The sequence below is a fragment of the Canis lupus genome, chromosome 17, assembly GCF_003254725.2.
Source record: "Canis lupus dingo isolate Sandy chromosome 17, ASM325472v2, whole genome shotgun sequence".
Lineage (NCBI taxonomy): Eukaryota > Metazoa > Chordata > Mammalia > Carnivora > Canidae > Canis > Canis lupus.
In genome coordinates, this window is record NC_064259.1 from 53,501,342 (window position 1) to 53,515,127 (window position 13,786).

General features: G+C 41.1%; 1 long non-coding RNA gene across 6 annotated transcripts in view; it reads left to right on the plus strand.

The window, feature by feature from the left end:
* LOC125752745 (uncharacterized) overlaps positions 1 to 13,439 on the plus strand; it is a 30,412-nt gene extending 16,973 nt beyond the window's left edge. For 2 of the 6 annotated variants that reach the window (XR_007402903.1, XR_007402906.1), the window contains 6 exons: positions 2,045 to 2,137; positions 6,277 to 6,300; positions 7,360 to 7,519; positions 8,135 to 8,268; positions 9,098 to 9,309; positions 12,807 to 13,439. This is a non-coding gene — a long non-coding RNA (uncharacterized LOC125752745). Of the gene's footprint in view, positions 1 to 2,044; positions 2,138 to 6,276; positions 6,301 to 7,359; positions 7,520 to 8,054; positions 8,269 to 9,097; positions 9,310 to 9,832; positions 10,296 to 12,806 lie in introns of those variants that run through there. The other 4 variants (XR_007402905.1, XR_007402907.1, XR_007402908.1 and 1 more) reach the window with 4 other exon arrangements.
* Positions 13,440 to 13,786: the final 347 nt, after the last annotated feature.

Consider the following 13,786-nt stretch of genomic DNA (forward strand, 5'->3'; position numbering starts at 1 on the left):
AGACACAGGCAGAGGGAGAAGCAGGTTCCATGCAGGGAGCCTCACGTGGGACTTGATCCCAGATCTCCAGGATCAGGCCCTGGGCTGCAGGCGGCGCTAAACCACTGAGCCACCCGGGCTGCCTGGTAGTTCTCCTTTTTTGTTAAACATCTTTGTGTATAAAATGTGTTTGCCCTTCTGGTTGTTTAGGATAGATTCATACATGTGGAATTCTTAGGGGTAAGACCATTTTTAAGATTTTTGATACAAGGTTGCCTAACTGCTTTTCAGAAAGACTGCGCTAATTTATACTCCCTCCACAGTGGGGAAAAAAATGCTGATCTTACTGGATTTTGAGTGTTGTCATTTTTCAAACACTTTGTTATTTCAATAGATTTAAAAATGATATCTCAAGGTTATTTTATTTGTTTGGATACTCCTGAGGTGAACTTTTGTTTTTCTAAGTTAATCATTTATATTGTCTTTGCCTACTTTTATTTTTTATTGTAATGACAGTGTTTCTCTTTCCTTCTTTAGTTATTAAGGATATAAATCCTTTTTCTGAAATATTTGTAGAAAATGCTTTCTGCCAGACTGCTGTAAGGCTTTTAAAAATTGTAATGACTTATTGATGTACTTAAGTTTTGTATTTTCATTAAGGAATCTGTTTTGTTCTGACTCCCCTCTTAGTTATCTGTACAGGAAGTCCTTTCCTCACTCAGATCTCTGACAATATTCATCCAATATTTTCAAATTTTGGTTCCATTTTATAATTTTCTCCTATCCATCTGGATTTATTTTGATATATGGTATGTAAGGCAATAAATTTTCTCTTTGTTTGCAAATAGCCAGATTTTTCAACAGATTTGCAGAGATTGAATCTTGATGTTAAATTGGACCAAAAAAGGCAGAGAAGGGGGAGCAATTAGGAGGATTTGGTGATAGAGGGATTCACACCTGGGTTGTTGAGGATGCTGATGGATTGTTGGGTGAGCACCAGGAAAGGAAAACAGGAAAAACAAGTATTTGACAGCTACTGAGAGGATTCTAGATTGTTCTTCCTTTTCCCCTTCCCCACAAGTATGGGTTCTCCCTATACCTCAATGAATTGTCCTAGGTTCAAGTAGTCAAAAGTCAGGGCAGACCCCAAATTGTTTCCTGGTGTTAAGTCAGTCAACTACTGGAGAAGGAGATCCTCAGAGCAAGTTGACAAGGATGCCAGGAGGGGTAGAGAAGTGTCATTCTCATGTAGCTAGATCTCAGCTGGAAGACTTGTCCACAATCAAGCTGTTTATGCTCCTTCCATGTTCTCCCATCAAACTGTGCATGTCTCTAGCATTATACTTACAACATATTATAATTTTTCTTTGTGTTTTCTTCCCTCTTTTCCTGCTTCTGGGTTCTTTTTTTTTTAATATTTGCTTATGGGGGTATAATAACAGTAAAGTACAGATCTTAAATGTACCATTCAATGAGTTTTGATAAATGTAAAAACCCATTTAATATCCCAAATAAGACCTAAAACATTGCCATTATTCTAGAAAATCCCTTTGTGCACCTTACTAGTCCTCACCCCCTCCATCCAGAGGTAACCACTATCCTAATTTCTATCCCTACAGACTAGTTTTGGATGTTTGGAATTTCATATGATTTTTAAGTAGTATTCCTCTGCATCTGGTTTCTTTCAGACTATTACACGATATTTCTGAGGTTCATTCATGTTGTTTCAAGTATCCATAATATGTTTCTTTTGCTACTGAATAGATTCCAGCACAATTTGTTAAAGAGCCTGTCCCTGCCCCATTGATTTGCCTCAGCACCTCTGGCAAAGATCATTAGATAGTAATTGTGAGGTTTTTTTCTGCCCCATTGATCTATTTGTCTGTCTTTACACCAATAACTTACTGTCTCAGAAATTGACAAGTTAATACTAACATTTATATGGAAACATAAAAAAGCACAATAGTCTTTAAAAAATACCATAAAGCTTTACAGTGACACTTAAAATCAGGTTGTGTAAATCCCTCCAACTATTTTATTTTTATCAACTCATCAATTTCTACAGAAACCTTCCTGGGAACTTGAGTGGAATTGCATTTAATCTAGAAGTCAGTTTTGTGAGGAAACACCGACTTTACAATATTGGTTATACTACACTGTAAGTATGGTATATCTCTCCCTGTTTCTTAGTCTGTCTTAATTTTTCTCAATATTTTATAGTCTTATTTTTGTTTTAAAGATTTTATTTATTCATGAGAGATACAGAGAGAGGCAGAAACATAGGCAGAGGGAGAAGCAGGCTCCCCACAGAGAGTCCAATGCAGGACTGGATCCCACAGGATCACGACCTGAGCCAAAGGCAGGTGCTCAACCATTGAGCCACCCAGGCATCCCTATTTTATAGTTTTAAGTGTAAAGTCTTACGCATCTTTTTAAAAAGTGACTTGTAGTTATTTCATATTGATTCTATTGTAAATACTATTGACTTTTAATTTCCTTTTCGAGTTGTTTATTGATAATACATAGACAAATAATTACATTTTCTATATTGAGCTTGTATCCTGAAACCTCACTTAATGATTAGATTCAGTAGAATTTGGGGGTAGATTCCTTTGAATGTTCTATATGCAAAATCATGTCTTTGTAAATAAAGATAACTTTGTCTTATTTAAACTTTGTCTTTCCCAGTCTTCATGACTTTTATTTTTCTGCCTAATGGAAAGGAGTCACATCCAGTGTTGACTAGATACAGTGAGAGTGGACTTCCTTACCTTGTTTCTGAACTTAGAGGGAAAACGCTCCATACTTTCTCATCCACAGAGGGTCTTAGGTATAAGTTTTTGTAAATACCTTTTATCAGATTGAGGCAGTTCTTTTCTACTCTTAATTTGCCTAGAGATTTTATCTTGAAATGATGCTGAAGTTTGTCAAATTCCTTTCCGGGATCTGCTGAGATGTTCATAGGATTTCTTTCCCTTTATTAATTTTTTTTTTTAGTGGAATGGGTTACATTATTTTCTCACTTTAACCAACTTTACATTTATTTGTGATAAATCTCACTTGGCCATGATATGTTATCCCTTTTCTGCATTGATTTGCTGATGTTTTGCTGAGGATTTTTGCATCTCTATTCATGAGGAATATTGGCTCGTAGTTTTCTTGTGGTGCATTTGTCAGATTTTGGTATTAGGAATATGAGGGCTCTTAGAAAGGGTTGAGAGGTAACCCCTTCTCCTTTGGTTCTGTAAGAGATTAAGATCGGTATTATTTCTTAGGTGTTTGATAGAATTCACCATTAGCATTATCTGGGCCAGAAGCATTCTTCGTAGGGGGGGAAATTTAATGGTGAATTCAATTTCTTTAACAGATTTCAGATCATTTATTTCTTCTTGTGTCCATTTTGAAAATTTGTATTTTTCAAGGGATTATTCACTTCTTTCGCATTGTAAAACTTGTTGGCATAAAGTTATTCATAATATCCTCTTGTTTTAAGATCTGTAGGATTTGAGGGAATATCTTTCCTTTCATTCTTCATATTGGTCATTTGCATTTTCTTTTCCTTATTGAGTCTAACTAGAAATTTGTCAATATTATTGATCTTTTCAAAAACACTTTTTTGGCTGTTTATTTTCTCCATTGTTTTCTATTTCATGGATTCTTCACTCTTTATTATTTCCCATCTTCTATTTAATTTATTCCTTTATTAGCTTCTTAAGATAGAAGCTTAGATCAGTGATTTTTTTAAAAAAATAAGGTCTAAAGGAACTAGAAGTTAACTGAATACACCGCAAGGGGGTGGCAGGCAGGACAGCAGAGGAAGGGCTGTCTAGCTAGACCTTTCCTATTTTCTAATGGAAGCACTTTTTTGTTTTTTTTTAATTCATGAGAGACAAAGAGGCAGAGACACAGGCAGACAGAGAGGCAGGCTCCCTGCGTGGAGCCTGAAGAGAAACTCAATCCCTGGACCAAGATCATGACCTGAGCTAAAGGCAGACAAGACACTCAACCACTGAACTACACAGGTGCCCCTAATGGAAACATTTAAAACTCTGAATTTTACTCTTAGCATCACCTTAGTTGCATCCTAGAAATTTAGATATTGTGTGCTTTTATTATCTTCCACTTAAAAATATTATTTAATTTTCCTTGAGTTTTTTTCTTTTGTAGAGTTTTGGTTAACATCTAAATATTCTAACATTTTTGAGATCTCTTCTTGTTACTGGTTTATAATTAAATTCTGGTGTGGCCAGAAAATATGCTCTGTATTTTTATATTATCCAAATTTTTATATTATCCAAATTTTTCTTGGTGTTACCATGGGAATGAAGATGTGCTGCAATCTTTTACAAGCTAACCCGAAACAGAATTCTCCCCCCACTTAACTTAGTTGTTTCTTGAAGGCAGGAATTACACCTTAGTGTTTTTATATGTCGTGCTAGCCACATAACAGAAACTCATTAAATATACGAGTTAAGTTATGAAAAAAAAGAATTAAGTTATGAATGTTGAAGATGGAGGAAGTTGTGACTAAAGCATGGATTTATTGTCAAATAACTCATAGTATAACACGTAAGCACATGGTTCCATATAGGTTTTGAGAGAACTGTAGGAAGAGGATAGGATGGGTATGATCTCTAAAAATCTGAATATGGTTGAAATTGATCTAAAAATATTGTAGTACGATAATCATCATTTTCATTGTGCTTTTTTTTTTTTTTTTAGTGTGCTTTCCCTCATCGAAGGGAAGGCATCATCTAGAATAATTCATACGGCTTCTAGAGACCTTGCTATTGAGCTCAGAAATTTAGTAAACTTAAGAGAATAATACATGACCAAGAGCAAATCTAATAGAATCACAAGAATCTGTTAAAGCCCCTCCCTACCATGCTCTCACTCTCACATACACTCTCTCCCTCTAAAATAAATAATTCTTTATAAAATAAATAGAATCTATTAAGAAAATGGATACTAGGGGTGCCTGGGTGGCTCAGTGGTTGAGCATCTGCCTTTGGCTCAGGTTGTGACCCTGAGGTCCTGGGATCAAGTCCCACATCGAGCTCCCCGTAGGGAGCCTGCTTCTCTCTCTACCTGTCTCTGCCTCTCTCTGTGTGTCTCTCATGAATAAATAAATAAAATCTTTTAAAAAAATAAAAAGAAAATGGATACTAGAATAAATATAAAGTATAGAAGGCTGGTGCAAATGAGGCTGGTAATAACAGCCAACATTTACTGAACATTTGCTTTGTAATAGGCATGATGCTGAATGGTGTGTGCTCCCAACAATCCTATCTTATGGTATCCATCTTCTAGATGAGGGGACTGAGGCAGGAAACTGACTTGTCCAAGGTCATGTGGTTAAAATATGAAGAAGCCATGATTTGATCCCAAACACCGTAACCTTAATGAGATTGATGAAAAAGTTCTGAAGGCTGTTACTCCTTATTCCTTGGGGCTTGTCATAAATGGGGACCTTGGACGTCCACGTAGGGGATAGGATTTTGCACACATACTTGGTCTGTATTTCCAGAAGTAGAGTCAACAAGGGATTTTCAGTGTAAATGAGGTATTGTCAAAAGCCGATGGGAAGGGTGGAGTGGGAAGAAGCCAGTTTATGAAGGGTAAGTAGAAAATTAAAGCTTGAGACAGACCTAGCAAAGGCTGAGAAGAAGGGATAGACAGGGGACTGGAGACAAGAGTAGAACCAAATGTGGCAAGAAGAAGGCAGAGACCAGAAGGTAATAGTGGACTACCACTATTCAACCCCACACAGGCCAGGCACTGTACATAGCACTTGTAAGGCCATTATATCCTATGATCTTCATAGCCACTCTGAGGTAATTACTGTAAGGTAAGGTGTTCCTCCCTGACACAGATTGGCCCCAGGCCACATATATAGTATGTGTTGGCATTTGATGAACTTAGAATTCCAAGATCTTAAACACTTTCTCTGTAGTGTTAGTGGGGGGTTTTGGACCAGAATCTGAGGGTGGGAGAATGAGACAGGGGACAGTCAGAAACCCAGGGACTGGGACAGATCCCTCTCCTGGTAGCTATTGCTTACCTTGTGGTAAGCCATCTTCCCACAATGGCTAGTGGTGAGCCATCTAGTTTTTTGTTGCAACTGCTCCCCAGACCGCTAAAAGACACCCAAATTCTTCAAACCAAGTTATTGTTTTTGTCTTCTGGCAAACATAACTATGTCCATTGCTTGATCAATATTGTTATTGGCACAATGTGGGAACAGATGATGAAACAGACCTGTTTAGCATTTATATTCTTTCCATATTTTCTATCCAGGAAAGTAACTTCAAGCTGGAAGAGGTAAGGTTCCCACAGATGTTGGTGACAAAAAATGGAAGCCCAGGCAAGAAAAAAGGTTCTAAAGGCCCCCTTGGGATCCTGGGGCCCAGCCAGCTAAGTTCAGCTCTAGGTGGTTCACTGTCTGCTTTGGGGACTGAAGCTTTGAGGAAGGATGATCTCTCGACCCTGAGGTCATGATCTAAATAGAAACCAAGAGTTGGATGCTTAACCAACTGTGCCATCCAAGCATCCCTGTGACCTTTAATATATAATATGGGCAGGCAGTTTGGACCTTTGGCAGGTGAGCTGGATGTGGTCTTCCAGTGAGAGGTAAGGAGTCCCTGCATTTTCCCAGACTTACCATGTTTCTGAGAGTTACTAGACTGGTTTTTGGGTATTGTGCAAACAATGCATTTGGGTTGCAGTGGTACATTTGGCAGATAAAGTCCCTGCCCTTGAATATGAGATGCACTTCTGGGCGGGAGCTGAAGGTAGCCAGGTCAGGTAGATGAGTAACTGATTGAATGTAGAGTACTAATTAATAGATTGATGACGATCTGGAGAAAGGATCTTTCACACCACAGGTTTCTGGCCTCCGTCTTGCCTTGTTAACTATTTTTATTAATGATTTGGATGAAGACATTGATGGCCTGGTGATAAAATTTGTGGGTGACACAAAGCTGGAAGAGCTAGCTAATGTGTTGGACCGTGGAATTGGGATGCAAAAAAGATCTGACAGACTGAAACAATGGACCAGATCTAATAAGATTATGTTTAATGGGGATAAATGTAAAGTCCTGCACTTGGTTAAAATAAACAAGCAAATAAGAGGGAATAAGCAGCAGATGTGCTTTGATGGTAGCCTATGTGAACATGATAGAGATGTTTCAGTTGGTGATCAGCTCAAAATGAACCACCCTTTCACTGTAAACTTAGATTGTAATGGGAGGGCAGGTCAAATATGAGGGAGGCAGTTACCTTTCTTCCTCCAAAACGATGACTTACATTTGTGAAGTGTTTGCTATCTGGTAAACCTCTTTATATAGATCCCCTCATCGAGTCTATTATCCCATTTTACAGATAAGGAAACAGAAGCTTAGGGAGATTATGTGACTTTGAACAAATTACTTACAAGAGCTTGGATATGAACATGATGTTCTGACTGCACTTGTGCTAATTCACCACTCAAGACTGCCTTTGGGCCATTCAGTTGATACCTAAAGAACTGTGCTAGGTTTCGGTATGTCAGTTCACCTTATAAAAATGATCTCTCTAAGCAGAGTTGAGGACTTGAAATCATAGATGTATAGAACGAGAAAGGATTGGGGCTGGGCCATGGTGGGAGGGATGCAGAGGAGGAGGCAGGTGTTAGGATCCCTGTCCTCATATGTGTAACAGGCTTAGATTGCTCCTTCCTGGGGCCCTGGACGGTGGAGCCATGGCCAAGTGGGTAAAAATACAGAGGCATATTTAGATCGCAGCAAGCACGAACTTTCTAATAATTTGACCACTCTGACAATGGACTGGCCCCATCTCACAGGGGAATGTCATTAGATGGCATCCAGCATGGGCCAACTAATCACTTGGCAGGAACTGATGCTGGACCAGGTGACCTTCGAGTTCTCTTCCTATTGAGTTTCTCTTCTGTGCTTATAGATGGATCCTAACACTGGATGAGAGAGTCCAGGCATTTTTAGGGGCAGAGGAACGTCCCGGGGTTTTCAATTCATTGCATGCATTTCAACAATGAACACTGATAATTTGTTGCCCTCCAGGGAGCTGCTTTATTGTTTTTGAACTTCTATTCTTTGGGGATTTTTGAAGTATGTGCTATTCTTTATTCATATAACAAAAGCTGCCAGACCACTGCTTCAGACCCACTGTGGGAGGACTTCAGAGCAAATAAGTTAACAAACACCTAAAGTGTTCTCTGCTTCAGTGTGGTATTCGTGCCTTCTCATTTCATGATCATGGTATCTCCCCTGCCAGGTAAGTATTGCCTTCTCATTTCACATCCACTTATCAGCACCTTTCCATACGGTCAGAATTTTATATATACCTAGCTGCCTCTCCATCTTTGCTATCCCAAAGTTGGCCCTTCTAAATTCTCTCTATTCTGCTGTGGCCTAGTGAAAGAACTATTACATTAGTAGTTAGAATTTCAAATAGGAAGTGAACAAATAGGTTCAGAGCAAGGAACTGAAGGACCTGTTCAATTAGTAAATCGCCCCATCCGTTCTATATGTAATACATGGACTTTGATACATTGATTTGATTTCAGCCTTCCTTCTCCCCCACTTCCAAAAGTCTAGAGTATTTTGTATCTTTGTTAAAGATTAGGAAAAATTAGGACATGTGGACTCGTGGCCCCGAATATAAAATGTTTTTAAAGTACACCTTCCCATATCAAGAGAAGAAACAGTGGCCCAGCAGTGAGGCCGCCACCCCGTCCTGCACCAGCCAGCTAATGCATCAGAGCAGCTAGTCTGGCTCCCCCATGGCGGGAGAGCTGCGGCTGCCCAGTGTTAGGAGACCATGTCCAGCCTTGTAGGCAAGAATGCTTGGGCCTGCCCTCCACAGTCTCATGCTGCAGTTGTGTGTTCTAGGAAACCCACACCATCTTAATCATGCCTGCCAGGGAAGAAATTCTTTCTCTTTTTTTTTCCCCAAGACCTATTTCCCCAGTATCGTTTAAACATATTAAATCACTGTTAGTACGCAGAGTGGGCATCATGTTAGCATAAGATCTAATCAGAGCGAGTCTGCTGGTCTCCAAAGGCTTTATTCTTTTTGTCTCTTTCCTCTGTTTTCTTGTTAGACTGAAGAGCCTTTTCTGACATCCTCATTTGTTCTGCTGTGTAATAGCATGGGATCTTTCAGAGCTGTTGACATCTGCTCCACTCTAGAGAGCTGCAGAACCGAGCCAGCAAAGCAATAATAATTATGCCCGAATGGACTGCAAAGGATGTAAGAGATAAGAAGGAACACAAGAAAGAAAATACATTCGATGCCATGTTGTTCCAGCCTGGAGTGAGTGTGTGTGTAAATGTACATGTGCTCAGGCCATACACTTATACGTGCATTGTAGACACAAATCATTTTCCTGAGAGCAGTGAACTGGGAATCACTCTGGCTCAGAGTTCTCCAAATTCCCAGTCCCTGCTCCTTCCCCCAGAAGGCCACATGCAATGTGGGCGCTGTTTCCTACATTGCAATAGTGGTTTGTAGGACACTGGACAGAGGAACCTGTTTCCTTCTGCCCCCACCCTCGTACACAGCTGTTTCTTCTTCCCAAGACACTACTCTGGGGATAAATTTTTGTTGAGAAGATGCTGTAGGTGTTCCTGATTGTCAAGACAGTAGTTATTAAACTGACCTACTGGCCTCATACTAATATTAAAAATTGTACTTGGCATCTATTAAATGCTTAGTATTTGCCAGATACTCAGTAAGCACTTCATGTGCAGAATCATTCTTCCTTAAAGAACTCTACAAGGCCAGGGTGCTTGGGTGGCTCAGTGGATTAAGCATCCAACTCTTGATTTTTGCTCAGGTCATGATCTCAGGGTTATGGGATTGAGCCCTGCGTGGAGCCCTACATCAGATTCCATGCTCAGCACAGAGTCTACTTGTCCCTCTCCCTCTGCTCCTCTCCCTGCACATGCTCTTTCTCTAAAAAAATCTTTAAAAGAAAACTCTCTACAAGGTTGGTGTTACTATTATCTGCATTTGCAGATGAAAAGAGCATTGAGTGGTCCCACAGCTAACAAAGAGGGACTGCAAAAATTGACCCTAGGCATCTGCATTCTTAGGTACTAGGCCATATTCCCAGAGGCCTTGCTTGTGCATTGAAAGAGACTGGGTTTTTTTGCGGCTGTTGTTACACAAGAACAAAAGAACTGTCATGTCATTCATTTGTGATTCTTCAGCAAAGCAGCCAGGTTGCTCAGTGACGCACTTGGTCAGTTCCATGAACAACCAGTCAGTTTAACAAAGAACTAAAATAAACTCTCCAACCAGAGAGCCCAGTTTTGTTTTGTTTTGTTTTTCCATTGGATTAGCTGATTATTTTGTAGAATCCAGGAATCCTACTGAGGCTAGTTGTCTTGAGGTCAATTAGGACCCAGCATGAGCAAGCCCTGCACCTAGTTTCAGGGCCCTGCTTCATCCAGAAGCCAATGCAGCTGGGATGGACCAACCCTTAGCAACAGTTGGAGACAGAAGGGGCTCATCAGTTGAGAACATATTCTTCGTATCTGTGCCTCCCGCCTCCCTCAACCTTTTTCCATATGACCCTGCCATTCCCACTCTGAACTTACACCATAATCTTCTGACATTTTTTTGCTTCTTCAGAAACCTCCTTAGAAGGCCCAAATGACTCATTTATGCTGAAGCGACCCCACTTAGAAAGATTCATTTTAACTAGAGGAAATGGCTTAATTAGGCCAAAGGATTATGTCTCCAGTAGTGGCCTCAGAGGCTTCTGGTTCCCCTAACAAGGGAACTGGTACCTGGGGTAGGGGGAGCCTCCATGTCATTTTTATTGTCCTACTCCATGGGAAGAACATTTCTCCATCTACTTCTATGGCTGGATGAAGATGGAGCAGAGACAAGGGTACAGAACCTAACACAAAGGCCCTGCTCAGGACCTGGGAGTCATGAAGGTCTTCATGGAAAAGCATTTCACAAAGTTAACATCATAAAATATGAAATTCAACACTCAATGACATTTTAGAGAAAAAGACTGACCTAAAAATTAGAAGTTTGGGCAGAGAAAAAGGGCAAATGGGGATTATTCTGGGAAGGGAAGGAGAGAATAAACCTTGAGTGAGAGGAAAATAAAAACATCCTGTGCATCCTGTGCATCACATCTGTCTACAGCTGTGCTGCTGAAAGTCCTCCACCAGGAAGAGTGGGCAGCCAGCAGGCTGGACATTGCTAGAGCAGCCAAGGGTCCAGGAGGGCAAAGGCTGGTTGGGGCTAGGGATGAAACTAGAACACATCGGGAACCAAGAAATAACAAGGCTCCCCTCTGTGTGTGCCCGGCATCGGCACATGTATTGTCAGGCCCAGCCTGGGCCAGCATTTGCATCAACAGCCCAGTGATAGTAAGGCTCACACCGTATGTATAGATGGTAGCTCCTAGAACCAAAAGCTATCAGCAGGTGAAACGTACCCAGCCTACCAAGGTTCGACTTCTAACACATCACATTGTCTTTCTGGCTTTTGAGTTTCAGTGTGATCATTCTTCCACCTCCGTTACAACTTGTAAGCCATACAGGAACTCCAGTGATGACTTAGGAATTCGTAGGGTAACTGGAAGGTTCTGTATTGCCTTCCTGAGTCCCTGAGTTCAGTCATTTGGATCTATAGTTGGTCTTTCCTGGGTGAATTGCAGCAATGTGTCTGGATTCCCCCCAGTGAGGGAGCTCTGAGAGCCCAGCGAGGCCAATGGATGCAGGGTTCTTGTAGCCCTTTCTGGAAGGGTGACAGATGTGAGGGAGAGCTGACCCCAGAGAGCATCTGTGCAGCCAAAGGCCGCTGCCTGGCTCAGGTCCATCTAGATCAGCAAATCTGCATATTGTAGTTCAGTAGGGACTGCTGCTCTTGATTTAATTAATAGTTTGCATAATTTTCCTTAGGAAGAACTGTTAGCACATCAAAAGGACATTGAAAGTATCCGTGATGATAATAAATACAAACCTAGTTCATCACTTGGTCAGTTTCCACAAATACCACTCTGTTGCACTAAGCTTGCCCATTGAGGTGCCCTAGTTAAGTCCACAGCCAGCCAAGTGGGAAAAGTGAACAGAGGCTCAGTCTGTGACCTGGTTGATGGTGAAAAGCCAAAATCATTTTTAAAAGGATATATTTTCTTTGAATTCCCAAATACCTGAAAAATGCCAGAGGCACGTGTATGACTCTTCCCTTCCCTCCTCCCACTTAAACAGTTTCATGGAGAACCTGCTGTGCTGCTAGCACTTTTCTTTGCATCTCAAGGGAGCACTTTGTAAAAATGTTTTTAGAACACTAATTTTTATAACACCCCAGAGGAAGAAGAAAAGGTGGGTCATTTACATAAAATTAAAGAATCCTGTACAGCCCATTTCTGTCCCACCCCCAAAGAAGAGAGAGAGGGAGAGGACAGCAAATGTCCTTCAAACATCAGTAGCCATGTGAGGTTTGACTCAATAAAGAAAATGCCTCTGAAGGGAGAAGGTAGAGAACCAGAGAATCTGACCAAGCCCCCCAGTGGCTCAGGATCTGCCAAAGCATAGGTGAAACCAAACCACCCAGTTATGTGCACCTCTGGGCAGAATTCTAAGGAAGCTTGGTTCTGTGTGGTAAGTATACTCCATAAAATCCCTCCAGCCTCTCCATGGAAACTTTGGCAGTTAAAGCCTGTGGACTATTTTCAAAAACGAAAATTCAACTGATTTGGCTAAAAAAAGAAGTACTTTAGTCATGTATGTACCACACCCAGCCTCATTTTCATACTGAACACAATGAATTTTTTTTTTTCATAGTCATCATCTGGCAGGTCTGAGCCTGGTCTTACTAACTGGAAACTGGAGAAGTACGTTCAGAAATGAACAAGATGTCCCCGAGGCAACCAGAATGCCATCCAAAGTGGCAGGGCAGTGTTGGCCTCTGTCCTCTGTTCCTGTTCCTCCTTGCTGCTCGAACTCTGGCTCCCGCTGGCATTTCTCTTTCTGCCACAGAGCTCTCCGGCCTCCAGGGACGTGGATCCAACCCCAGTTCCCGCCTCCACTCGACCCAGGGGTTGGATCTGATGTGGTCAGGGGTCATCTCAACCCACTGCCAGTGATTGGTTCAGAAATGGGTGTGTAATCATTTTGGCCGATGAACAAAAGGAGAGATTTTTCAGAGACTGCCTTGGGAAGAGTTTCTCTGAACATCACCATTCCTGGATGGGAGGTCCCTCTGCGACAGATGTCTTGCTGCCAGGTTGAGGATGAAGGTGCAAGCACAAGTGGGCAGAGCTAAGAGAAGAGTGGGAGAAAGGGGCAGGAGCCACAGGACCCCACCCACCCCAAAGCCTCAAACCTCTAGACTTTGGTTTTGGGGGCTGTACTTTATTTTAGCTTATAAGCCAGTTTGAGTTTTCTATTGCTTGCAATAAAGAAATCTTAATACAAGTTGTCAAAAACTAAAAACTTCTAAGTACTAATGAGAAAAACAAAGCATGTGGCCTATGTAAAGAAAGAATGTAATATTGACCAATGGATAAAAGGAAGAGAAACTGCAAGGTAATAGAACTAAGATAAGATGGCTTCCTTCCAGTGCAAAGGGTTAAACTATCAAATAATTTAGTGCCAAACCTAAAGCACTGTCCTCACGCAGGATGGCTTGAATATGACCCTCTTGGCCATCAACCATGGCTGTACTCAACCTCAGCATAAGACCTGTTGTAGAGCATGAAATAGATGCAACCTAGCATACTATTTAAAGTGGCCCTCAAGGGGCACATGGGTGGCTCAGTGGT